Genomic DNA, 14,062 nt, shown 5'->3' with positions numbered 1-14,062 from the left:
TTTTTTGACATGGTCTAGTGGGTGACATTGGTGGTAGGGGGATGGTTGGATCAGATATCTTGGAGGTCTTTTCCAACCTTAATGATTCTATGGTTCTATGATTTGTCAGAGGAGTTCTGCAGCTCACACCTCAAAAATTGCTGTAAGCAGTGATACTCAGGTGTATACAGCATGTTTTCATGACCAGTATGGGAAGGTTATTGTGCCTTGGCATGCTGATGCAATATGTGGCATAACTGAGCTCTCTATGGAAATAGTTACATCAAAAGAGCTGTAATACATATATATTCAAGCAGTCATCTGCCAACCCCACCACAGAATTAAGTGTTTTTGAAACTCACAGAAGATTCTCTTAATGTTTCTTCCGTGTGCACATACACAACAGGAACTGCACAGCTTAACTGATACCATAATGGTCTGGAATGACCTCTGAAATGATGTCCTTCTACAGATTTTAGATGACAGCAAAAGTACTCCATTAACCTTGGTGTCCCAGGTACTATAGCTCAGTCTTTTCTTTCCCAGTGGCCTGTATTTTTTTTTCTTTTTTTTTTTTCTGCTTTTCTAGCTCTTCCAGACTGTTTTTTGTTTGTTTGTTTGTGTACTTAGAGTGTGTGTGAGCTTGAGATTATTTCCTATCAAAAGGGAACATTTGGGTTTGCAGGCTTTTCTTTTGCTTTGGGGACTCGTTTATTTTCCTGTGTGCACCTCTTCTCTTTTAGAAGGTGTACGTACAAGGTCTGTGGGTTTCAGGACGATAATGCTGTCATGCACGAGGCAATCATGTGATGTAAAGACAGAGCCACTTGCAGGCTGCACACTTGCCCAGCACTGTAGAGAGCAAACTGAAGTTAGCAGGAGACAACCCACCTGTTCTACGTTTCTCTGCATGCACAGACATAAACTGTTCTGCTCCATCCAACCTTACACTAAAGAAGAAACACCATGCAAGAAACTGAAATAATGAAATTTGAAGAGGGGAAAGCAATCCATGCAACGAACGTGCCGTGGCCAGGCTGTGATATCCTGATCACAATGAAGCTACTTAGAACTACAGCTTCAGTAAACTTTTTCAGTCATTAAAACATAAATATTCATAAAGAGCATTCCCGCTGCTTGCATTAAAGACCCTTTGCCCCCAATTTTTAAATTAGATTTTAAAATGACAGTAAAATTAGTAGTGTAATTCTACTTAGAAATAAGTAGCTGCAAGTATTCACATTAGTGGACTGATCTGAACAGATTGATTTCCTTCATACACATTTTCTTAAAGTAGAATTGTTAGTGATGCACATAGGCAGTAGCTTGTATAATTATACTGACAATGTTAGAGACACAGGAAACTCAATGCACCTGATAAGTTTTAGACCATGGAGGCCACAGGGTAAAGAGGAAAAGGTACACAGTGGGAAAGAATGACTTCAATTTCCACTTTTCACCCTGATGTTGTATAGCCTGAGGAAAAAATCTCCCTCTCTCTCTCTCTATATATATATATATCTTGAAGTACATATATATTGTCTTGAAGCTGTGACAGCTATCAGCCTTTTGACTTCGGTAGCCTCACTCTTGGATGGTGGCAAGCGGCTTGAGCATAACATATTAGCTGCATTTAGGAAATAGCTTTAAAATATCACAACCCTGATACTGGGCTGCCATCTTCCTCTAAACCGCAATTTCTCCCCAGAGATTCACAGGCACAATGGATTCCTTGGTGTGTTTCATCATTATTCCAGAACAAATCTGGTTCCAGTCACTGGTATCCACCCCACTCAGGACCTAGCCTGACAAGGGACAAGGCTCCCAGATTCATTGTGGCCACATGGCAACAACACAGAAGGTGGCTCTTGCTTTTTTCCCTGCTATGTAATGGGTTTTATGTCATTTATTTTCTATGTCTGAAAGCAACACTGCAGGAAAACTGTTATTTAGAACAATGAGACAGAGATTATAGAGCCTGACTTTCAAGGAAGTGAAACAAAACTGAACGATTCCTGTGATCACTGAGAATTAATCAATGAAGTTCAGTTCTGAAAGTACGATAACCAGTACTTGCAGTGATATATCTGCAATGAATCCAGATAAAAAAATTTTCAGAGCAAAGCAGACTATAGTTCTGAAAAGCTAGGAAAATTATAATCTGATCACAGAAGAAAAAAAATCCCAATTATTTAAATTGTAATTTACAATAAAGTTTCATCAGTGAAGACTAGCACACACTGTTGACTGACAGTGGAAGTTGTGGAAGTTTGCTACAAAATTTGTGTCACAAACTGGTGGAAATCGCAAAAAAAAAAAAAAAAAGCATCTCAACGTTTTTTTTTTTTTTTTTTTTTTTAGGCCTTTGAAAGAGAAATTCTTCTGGCAATGGAGAATGCTGACCTATTTAATGATACACACTGTGATTCCACAAATACTTAAACCACTGTCATATGAGCAGGAACATACCTTTAAAAAATTTGCTGCTTGTGTGTGCAAAGTAAAGCCCTGCTTAAAGGTCTGCAAAAGCAGTGTTTCCTCTGCAACAAAACCAAAAAGTGACATTATGCTTTTGAAATGCAGAACAGCAGCAGCTCTGTGAGCAAAGCCTCTGTAGCAGAGGCTATAAAACTTTCTCCCACATCCACAAAAAGAGAAGTCTCTAAAACAAAGTTTAGAACCAGAAATATGATCCAGTCGTTAAATGTTGCCTTCTCCAGCATGGCCAGCTGATGAGCGTGTACTTGCTCACTGCTCACACGGACACAAACACATGCACACAGCATCTACACTCCTCTCTTTGAGAAGGTATCCTGGCCATGTCCAAGCATCATGATGTGAAGAGACACTCTCCTGTCCCTCCACCTTGTTGGAACCCCAAACCACTTTCTTCCTACCTCTGGCTTGCAGGAAACAATATGGAAACAGGAACATGGCACAGAATATTAGATTGATGTATCTGAAGGACTGGAGGACAGCAGAGGAATGTACTGTTCTTGCAGTCCAGACAAAAATGCAAACACTAGGAAAAAGGGCATGATGAGGTGGTTAAGAGACGTCTCTACTTCCCTCAGATTTTACATAGAAAAAAGGAGGGGAGGGAGATGTCAAATTAAATATTGAGATTCTGTGTCTGTATGAAAAAGAAAATCAAGACTCAGAAGTGACGACTTTCATGTGAAATATATTATTTACACAGCTGTACATCATGGTGGATGTACTCCAACTGCAGATACCAAAGGATCAGAGCCAAATGTAGCATCTTCAATATGCTTCCCAGCAAACAGTATGACACCAGCTCAGAATTTATGTAGTCCAGTATTCATGGGTCCAGGTTTCCCCATACGAAAATATATAAATATATTAAAAAAGAAAAAGGAAATTAAAAAAAAAAAAAAGCCTAAAACCTCCAGGTTTATGACAAGCAAATAATTTAAGGAAAATGTCACATTAGTCCTGACAATGACCACACAATGATAAGCACCTGGAAATGTTGGGATATGTTCCAACATCTGGCAGTCAACAGATCTGAAGTAGACAGAGGGAGTATTTCACAGAAAGCCCAAGGCAACTGTTCATGATTCCAAAAATATTATACAAATTATACTATAATTAACCAGAAAACAGAGATTAAAATGGCACTGCTAAGAAAGAGTGACTGTATTAAATACTAGAAATATTATTAGACTGTATATTATTATTGGGCTGTATGAAACTGCAGATGTACAAAATAAGATTATTCTGTCCTCTATTCCTCTTTTGCAAGAGCAGAATGCATTTCTCATGTGTTCCCAATTCTGTAATTCCCAAATACATCCCAGTGTTCCCAATTATGTTCTCAATTATTGATGACTTCATTCCATGTCACACCCCACTGATATCTCTCTTCTATCTTTCTTCCATAGATAATTTTGAAATTCTCTGATAGGGTTTGTTTAAAAAAGGGGGCAGTAAAATACTACGTCTACTAGAATGACTGCATTATATGAGAATTTGAAAATTTTGCACCTGTGCAGGTTTCACAGTCTCATCATGCACCACAGGGTTTAGATCATGTGTAAGCCAGTATCTTCATATCTTTAGACTTCTGCCATTTTGCCTTTTTTTTTTTTTCTTTTTTAATTCCCAAACGAAGTTTTTTCTTTCAGGTGGAGAAATGGAAATAACTGTAACAAGCCAGGGTGCATGCAAAATAAGCCACATAAGTTGATTTGTGCCATCATCTGAGAAAGAATGTACTGCAAGCTAGTGCAATAAGCTCTTCAGACAGCTACTGTGTAATCAATTAGGGCAAACACTGCCATCTCAAAGAGCAGTCCACCAGGGAATTGGCAGTCAGATGAGGAGTGGGAATAAAAATGCTGCTCCTGACCAGCAGAGCCTGTGTGCATGTGCATACACACAGGTACACACATGAAACACTGGGGGAGCACTTCCCTAGAGGAAGGAAGTGCTCAAGCCCACTTACTGATGAAGGCCATCACTTGATCAAAACACATTCCCATTTGCTCAGAAGTACTGTCAAGTGGTCACACGATATCTGAGAAAGCACGTCAGTAAATAGGTGATCAGTAATACAAGAAACAGGGAATTATCCTTCTAGTATACCTTTCCAAGGGGACAGCTACCCAAATGAGGCCCTGCTTTGTAAACTCACTCACGTGTCTAACCTCTCTTGGAACACATTAATGGCTCTGGTCTCTAAAACATCCCATGGCACCAGTTTGACAATTTCATTTATGCTGTAATTTAAACAAGCAGTGCTTTATGTCTGCTTAAAACACTGATCACTTCATCTAAAGCCCCTATATTGGTGTCATTCAATTTACTACATAAAAATAGGTCACTATTTTATATCCTTTTAAGGAATAATTTTTGCATCCCTCTCATGTTTTCCTTCAAATTTTTGGGATAGGAAATCCTTATCTATTAACTGTCTTTCTATCTATCCTATCCTACCGTTGTCTATTACTTTTCCTTCACAAACCATTCTGTCTTTTGATACTTTATTGCAGCAAAGGATCCTTTCTTTTACTTCTAGAAAGTTTTTTTTTTTTTTTGAGTTGGATAACCAAGCAGTGGAGGTTTTCATCAGTGTTGCATAATTGCACAGGCTGAAAGGGATCTGTGCTGTTCATTTGGTCCAAGCCCACAAAAGCAGGTCCAGCTTGCACCAGATGCTTAGGGACTTCCTAGCTGAGTAAGTCAAATCCACAGTAAGTCAAAGCAAAAAGCTAAACTAAACTAAACAAACAAGCAAAAAACCCTGCAAACCCCATCTTCCCGCAGAGGATGGTATGAGAAGTTTGTCATTCTTTCATCAATTGATAGTTGCTGCCACAGTAGATTATCGGCACTCCTTTGGAGCTTCCAGTGGAGCAGTAATGAAATAAAGACCACATCTTCCAACACATTCCAGCTGACAATTTAACAGCGATAATCGTGAATGAACTTTGACAGAATGTAGTTAAATGCAGGCTGTGTTTTGTTTATTGGGACCACAGTGAGGCTGTTTTTGCTGCCGTGACAAGGGAAACAAGAAACCCACAGGCTACTGTGGAACCTTTCCTAGAGCAATAGGAATGTGATGCTACAAGGTAACACAAAATTAAAAACATATATATAAGCAAAGAAAGGGGAAATAATGAAAGGAGATGAGAAAGGAGAAAAATAATTAAAGAAGGGTAGTGCTAGCTTCACAGATACACAGCTGTAACTATATAACTTTAAACAGAGTGCTCAGAAAAGTACCACGCAACTTCAAAAGGCAAGAGCTGAACACCACAGTTTTTCAGAGAAAAACTTCAGTACACTAGTCCTCTGAAGGCTGTTTAATCCAAGCCAAGACTACCAGCTCAAGAAAAAGAAGTCATCACTCTGAACAGAATGCCAGTGTGCAATCTGCGCGACTGTACCAGCTGTCCACCACGAAAGCTGAGGAAGAGGTTCTCCAAAGATAAAAAAAAAGCTAAATAACGCAACAGCTCATGCTAGGTGTGATAGCAGCAATCTGGTGATGATTTATTGCTGTATAATGAATGCCCAGAATATATCCCAGGCAATGAATCAGAGACTGAATTCATCAGTGGTTGTCCTAGAAAGGGAAATAAAACTCTGGTATTTTAAGTTCCAAAAATGTAAAGGAAACTTTAAAAAATAACATTTGTAAGTAAATCTTTTCCTCTGAAATATCTAGATCTGTGGATTATCTTGAGTCTCAAAACTTACTTTGGTGTATCAAAAATAACCAAAAGTAATGCTGTAACACTACATCACTTAGGAGCCAAGAACCAGACTGCCATGCTTTTGGAAAGTATTCCAACACAGTACAGTGCTTACAGCTGCATAACTTCATCCAAAAAGTCTGATGTCTTCGCTTCTTTGTTGATTTTTACTTAAATTCTACAATACTACTTAGGTACATTTTTATTACCCTGACGCCATCAATGCTATTAATATACCGATAAGCAAGCACTTGTGCCGATGAAGTAATGAAAAAAACCTCAAGCATAAAAAATCATCAACACCCCCCAACAGTCTCTGGCACTTTGAAATTATGCTCAACAAAGCAGGTCTGAAACCACAAGCGTCTGAACACAATTCTCAAGAGAGTATTTACTTTTTCTTTGTTCTCCTGCTAACATAACTGTTTTAATGAAACAACATGAAAACAACAGGTGGGATTATTTTTTCTTCGTATGTATCTCTTCAAGAAAACCCCTAAAGTCTTCCACAGTGGTCTTGATGATACATAAAAAGGTTCTCTCCAAACTGAACACAGATCTTCAGCACTAACTTTTATTTCTCCTCAGCAGCCTTACTTTTCTGCCCATCACAGAATTATTCTCCTGGTGTCAGAAGAGGCATAAAATCCATGCAAGTGGAGGAGAATGACACCTCTGTCACTATTCAGGCAATAAACCAGCAGCATTATTTTGACAGGAATGATTTTGGTATTTTAACACTCTGAAGATCAGAATTTAGCCAAATTTGTCAGGAATGAATGCTCATCATTAAACCATTCTGAATAACTGCACTGCTGTTCACTTTAACTTGCCCCTCTGAACATTTATGTCCCTTTGGCAAAGTTAACCACCTTAACCCAAAAACACAGCCGTGAGTGTAAGGCAAGCCACATTCTCCAGCCAGTGTCAAATGCAGTGCTCTTTGGTTATCTTTCAGAAGAATCCATTTAAGCATCCACAGAGTTGTTTCGCATTGTACGACCTTGCAGTGCTTACACAGCTCAATTCTTTTTTTTAAAAAAGCAAGCACTCAATTTTCAGTTATTGCTTTAACACATCAGTTACCTCTCTGCAAGGCTAGCCTTAGCAAATTAATAAGGCTGTAAAAAACTAAGAGTATCTGGTGGCCAAAGCTATAAAAACACAGCATTTAATGCTACTATATTATACCACTGAAATATGCATCATAATTTTGAGTACTACTTGTACAAATACTGACATAAGAAGAAATGTGAAGAAGTGGTGTATAGAAGTCCACCAAATAAGATCATAAATTCAACCACCTTTGAAGAGTAGCAAACCTTCGATACTTTGAACATTACTTTCAACTTTAAAAGTGATCTGAAACATCTCAAGTAGAACATCTCCAATCAACCAACTCTGCATCATTTCATTTTGGGTGGTCAGGTTCTCAGAAAGGCATCAGCAATTTCAGACACCTGAGTTAGAAGAAGGGCACTAGTTTCCATAATTTTCTTCCATTAAAGTGCTTTGGTAATTCATACAACTTGTGACACGGATATATGGACAATATTCAATTTCTTTGTGCACCGGACTTTTTCAAGTATTTCCGAATAGGCAGACAGATCTGTATGTTTTGGCCACACTGTAAGGTGATTTATATTGAACCACATTTTTCATTCAAATGCATGCAAGCTGATTCATCACTAATTCTCAAATTTCCTGAGCAGCATCTTGTCTGGTAAGCTTACTGTTCTTATGGAAGGTGCATTTTATCAGTCTGGAGCATCCTCTGCTCACATTCAATTTTGTGGTGAATAAAAACTCCCTTGTCTGCCTCAGGCATTTAATTCATGTTTCTGATTGCTCTTTTCCTCTCTTGGCCTTTTCAAACCTTCCTCTTGAAGAGATATCTGGAAATTGCAACATAAGTTCTTACTGGTCATAAGAAGCAGAAAAGGCTGTTTTCACTGCGTGCCCAATACCTCATGTTCTTAGCTGGTATCAGCAACAAAACACATCCTTTGTGGAAGGTGATGACAGCCAAGCAAGAAAAAGTCTGAACTCACCTCTATTCAGAGTCAGCCCTTCTGAGATCTAGACTTAATGGTGCAAGCAAAGAACTAGCCAGCATCAGGTGGACTATTTGAAGAAAAAGATGAAAAAAAAAAAAAGAGGAATTGTAACATGCGTAACATGCTAATTACTTTCAATTAGTTGCCACCACTTGGTTGTACTGTCAGAAAATAATAAACGTTTGCAATATTGTTCTGAAATGCAAAGCAAGAACATTTTTTTCCCATCCTCAATGCCCACTAACACCTGGTGTGTAGGCAAGTGTAGTATCATATTAGATTTGGCTCTTGTTGTTGGCAAATATTAAGATGGCACAAGAGAACTAGCTCAGAACTGATCTGCACTGCAAGATTTTGAAATGGAATTTATCAAAAAAGGGGAAAATAAATTCTTCCAGTATTCCTCCCAGAGTACTCATCCTCCTATACCGAATATTTATTCTAAAGAATACTTGCAGGGAGGACAAAGCATCACCTGAAATCAAAAATTACTAGAACTAAATTTGATTTTCCTCCTAGCAGCTAGCTAGCAGGATCTTGTTAGCGCATAATTTATTGCATTAAGTTATGAGTTACTTTGGAGATTTTGTTGGCACTTATATTGTAAATGGGTGAATTATTTATTCCAACACTTTGTTTCTAGTAACTGAAAAAAAATGAGTGTAATAAGGTATATTTGTAAATCCTGTGAAATTCTCCTATGGTGAGAGGGGGAGATATTTCACAAGATGCGTGGGAAGGTACCAGCAGAAGAAAATGAAAAACATTTTTGCAAAGATTTATTTATAACCAAATTGCTTTTTATCTGAGAAAAGTACAAAGGTATAGCACTTACAAGCTTCCTGACAAATGAATTGTTTCTTGACAGAATGAGTGCTAGTGACAGCTCATTTTGTTACGAGAAGGCTATAATAGTCCAGGTGTACACCATATTATAAGAGAAATGGAAGTCTGACAGATGATTTGAGCAACCTCATTAACTAATACACTAATATAATATTGATTTTCTATAAAGGCCTTGAAATAAATAAAAAATAACAGAAAAAAAAAAAAAAACACGAATAAAATTAAAAACAAAATCTGCATTGTTTGACACATATCATGACCTTTTTATTTCCACCTTTGGACTAAATGAAAGCACAGTTTATTTCAAAGCCATTTTAACAGAATATTGACGAGAGTGGGTGAATAGCTCCAGATTCAACACGTTCCAAGTGTCAACTATGCCCCAGGATCACTGTCAGTGTTTACCTAGTAATTTTTAGTTGCTTTGACTTTGCTTGTTTTAGTGTGGAATTCTTCTCTTAATACACTGGAAGCTTCTCTGCTCTGCAACCTGGTGCTGCCATGCTGCTAGTGGCATCTGACATTGTTTTCCGCAATAGAGAATACTGAAATAAACTGTCTTGAGGAGCTTGTATTCTCTCTCTTTCCTTGGACTGCTGTAGCTGAAATGCTCTCCTAGCGTTAGACTACGCCTTGCAGCCTGGCAGACTTTCCCTCCACTACAGGGAAGCCAAAGAAAAATGGCATACAAGGATGCGAGGAAGGCTAGGAACAGGCGGAACATGCGCCAGCCTCCAAGGCAGCTTTGCAGTGAGCTGATCAGCCAACAGCGCAGTTAGACCAGCAAAACCAAGGGGAGATCTGCCAGAAAGCCAGATGAGAACCCAGATGTCACTGCTGGGGAAAAAAAAAAAAAACAAAAAAAAAAACATTTCAGAGCGTTGTCTCTGGACAACCAACAGAGCTGCCAATTTATCACTTTAGTTGTCACATGAATTGACTTGAAATGCTAGACCATTCACAACAGAATGATAAAGTTTAGTTCTCTGATAAACATTAATAAAACATGGCAGAAGAGTACAAGTTAAACTGAAGAAAAGAGACAACACTTTTACTTTAAACAAATTAGTTTTGTGATTCTATGTCTGGATATAGCAATAGCAGACTAGAATGTGTATATAAATACATCTGCATTCACTGCAATTCTTAAAAGTCAGTTCTTTATGCCCAGTATACCTCTCAAACACTGTCTCAACTGAGTTATTTTGAATTTCATAGAACCATAGAATGGCTTGAGTTGGAAGGGACCTTAAAGATCATCTAATTCCAACCCCCTGCCACGGGCAGGGACGCCTCCCACCAGACCAGGTTGCTCAAAGCCCCACCCATCCTGGCCTTGAACATCCATGAAAACTTCCAGGGATGGGGTATCCACAACTTCTCTGAAATTGACTGCATGCTGTGGTGGCTTCAGCTTCTACTGCAGTTTTAATATTACCTAATTCTCTGCAAATTTATGTAGCAGTGAAAGAGTGTTCTTTTAAGTCCCACTGGCTTCCAAGTATTCTGTTTACATCCACAGTTACATTTCATAATACAGAAATAAGTGACCAACTTAAATTTTCAACATTAGAGTTGTGTCCAAAAAAAAAAAATTAAAGATATGAACTGCCCAAATGAACACTGCTATCACAAATAGTCTGTTTTTCCACACTAAAATCAGCACTCTATGTCAATATGCCGCTTGTTTTCATGAAGTTTACTAAGAAGTTCACTTTGCTCTAAATCCACTACAAGTATCAACAAAACTCAGAGACAGCCTTCATTCATGCTGTATTACAAGTATTCTATACAGCTAGTGGTAGAGCTACTTTGATGACATTAAGTAGTTTTCACCTTAATTTCTTTCTATCACGTCACATGTACTTCCAAATAAGATTCCCATATATGCTGCTGTCAGGCATGTTTTTTTCTCCTCTCCTTCCAATACATTCAAATGTAACCTGCAGCCTTATGAACTGTTTTCTGCAATGTCTAATGGAGATAGCTATGTAAGTTTAGAAATAAAGAAATAGCAAAGAATGTGCAAGTTACGTATTAGGACAACCACACATAAGGACTACAAAAAGGGCCTGTCACATAAGAAAAGGGGGCAATGCATATGAGTCATTAGTATCACTACAACATCGCTCTTTTTGGTTTAGGGTTGCACAGTGCCTGCCAGCACACCCACAGAAATATTCAGAGTTTTCAATGTGAATTCAGTAGCACCATCAGACTGTTTAAGCAACTTAAAAATAAAATGACTAGTAGTAAAGCTGCTTCAGGATCAGGATATTCCAGCAAAGTCTGCACTACAGTTGCACTCCGTTGAAGAGGATCCTCTTCGATTGAATGGTGAAGGATTAGACGCTAATCTAAAATTAAGCTCTTAGGTAATGCTCCAAGACTGCTGTGATTTCCGTGGTCTGACCTGCATTTTGACATGCAGTCCCAACAAGGTCAGTTAATTTCCCCAGAAGAATGAAAGTTAACACCTACAGATTAGGTTGTATAACTCTGGTGATTTGAGAACCACTGCCTTCATCACAGCCTGGAAATACGTCCTCAACATGGTTATCTACAAATCCACACACACAAACATACAGACAAGGTGTGTATGTCCCATGCAAAAGCATACAGAAAACTGCTATTTTTCCAGACTTATGTATATTCAAAAGTTTATATCTGTAATAAATTCACCTGTAATATTACCTACCTGTAAACACATATTTTATGACACATTTTTCTTAACTTCATAGTACATTTTCTTATTTTTAATATAAAAGTTCCCATTGCTATTTGAATTCACATCTGGCAAAGTGCCTGATTTTAACACTGCAACTTTATAATTGTTCTTGTTGGTGTTGTGTTTGCATCACAGATTTTTTAAGCATTTTTTTTCTTTTTTTGTGCAAGGTTTTTCATTTTCTAAGATGTTAAGTGTTAATTTTAGTTCATTTAGGTCTGTTCATTTAGATGTCTAATGCTGTATTAGCCTGCTTCCTCAGAACAAACACTTTTATCTTTCTTTAAAATGGGAGGGGAAAAAACAAAAAAAATAAAGACTTAATGCCGCACCTTAATCACACCTTTAAATGTACTTGTATTTAAATCTCCCCAATTAAGCTTCAAAGTTTTGCATCTGAAGAACTAGGTGGGATGAGGGACAGATACTTTCCCAGCTTGATTATTGCAAGATTAGATTAAGAAATCACCTGCATATTGATTAGCACAGTGACTGCACGCTTCAACTTCACTAAGTACAGCAGAAAGCTGATGAACTCAATTGCTTGTGGCAACAACTACAGCACCGTGCACATACTGGGACGCCCTACCTTTTGCTTATACGGTTACACATGTCTTACGTTATGCAGTCAGACTTCAGGCAGAATATTCAACTTGTAACTACTGCAGCGAAGAAAATCAGTCTGCTCTCTCATTTCAAATTCTCGTTTAAATCTCACATGCTTTTTCTGTAGATGATTCAATAAAGGATTTCAAGTCTCTCTCAGAAGATCATAGCTGCCGCATTTTGAGAGTTGCAATTTTAATAACATCTGCCATTTTTTTCTTCCACCGCAGTTAATACCATCCCCCCAGCTGAAGGCAGAGGAAGAACGAAATACAGGCAGAATGTTCATTAGCTCTAACAGCTTCAGAGGATTGTATTAAATATAGTCATCAGGACAGTTTTAACACTGCCTTTTCTTTTCCTCTGCCTCTTTCCTTCTTGGAAAAGACCTTAAGGGCTGGTAGGCTTCAAATGTATTTAGGCCAAGATTGTACAACATCAGCATATTGAACGTGCTGCATATAACATACATAAACCCTTCAATTATAGACACAGGTAAATGCATACAGAAAACAAAATAAATGTTTCTTGGTTATCCCAAATGTTTATGTCTCTACTCAGAACACATTTAATTAAAATCCCCTATTGATAACAACAAAGTCAGTACCAAGCCCTTTAAAAAGTAACAATTCCTCATGGGATTTACTTTTTGGACTTGAAGTGATAATGTGCTTTCTGATGACTAGCTCTAGCTAGAGCTGATGATGAGCAGCTCTTTTCCTAGTTAACTACCTCAGAAAGAAACACAACTTCAGGTCAACAAAAACGATTCAAACAAACAGAAGGGTTCTCTGTTGTGCATAATTTTGACACCCTCCAAGCCAGAAAAATACCAGATACATTATTTAAGGTAAGGTTATACAAAGTGAAAACAAAATATTTACATATTCATGATGTCAGCACAAAAGACTAAAACTTTTCCAAACTGTCCCACACATGTTTTAAGCACAATCAAGTCTGGTTTACACTCCAGAATGGGGAGACTCGCATTTTTAGATCTAAACCAACAGATTTGTCGTCTTCCTTTTGTTTGGTTAAAGAGGTTTATGAAGAGGCTCCTTAACCATCTTTGCGTAGAGCCTCACATCTAAGACAGCGAATACATAGACAGATCCTGATTTTCATTAAGCCTTTCTCACGTACACAGAACATTGTAAAGAAAACTTTTGCGAAATGAACCTTAAACTTTTTTTTTGTTCTGCAAATGCGGATGCAAAGGGTTCTGCTACCAACATATTGAACTGGAATATGAATCCAACTTCCGTGGCCCAGACCAATCTCTCTGACAGGATTTTATATTAAGTTGTTCCTCCTGCTACTGAATATTCTTAGAAAATCAGAAACAACCTGCTGCAACAGATAACATGACTACCACTCAAGAAAAATCATCATATTCATGACTGTACAAACAAAAGCTGCTAATGACACTAATTAATAAATGCCATTAGACAATTAACTGTCTGGGGATTTCAAAAGTTACTGCATTATGTACTTGATGGTGTGCCTGACAGTACATACACTGCATTTAACAGATGGCAAAAAAAGTGTAAACCTTAAAAAAAAGTACTATTTTTTGAAAATTAACCGCCTGTCAAAGTAAAGTTTTCTTAGAAACAAGCCAA

The sequence above is a fragment of the Cygnus atratus genome, chromosome Z (genome assembly GCF_013377495.2).
Source record: "Cygnus atratus isolate AKBS03 ecotype Queensland, Australia chromosome Z, CAtr_DNAZoo_HiC_assembly, whole genome shotgun sequence".
In the NCBI taxonomy this organism is placed as follows: Eukaryota; Metazoa; Chordata; class Aves; order Anseriformes; family Anatidae; genus Cygnus; species Cygnus atratus.
The sequence above is the reverse complement of the archived record's forward strand: the minus strand, read 5'-3'. Positions refer to the sequence as shown.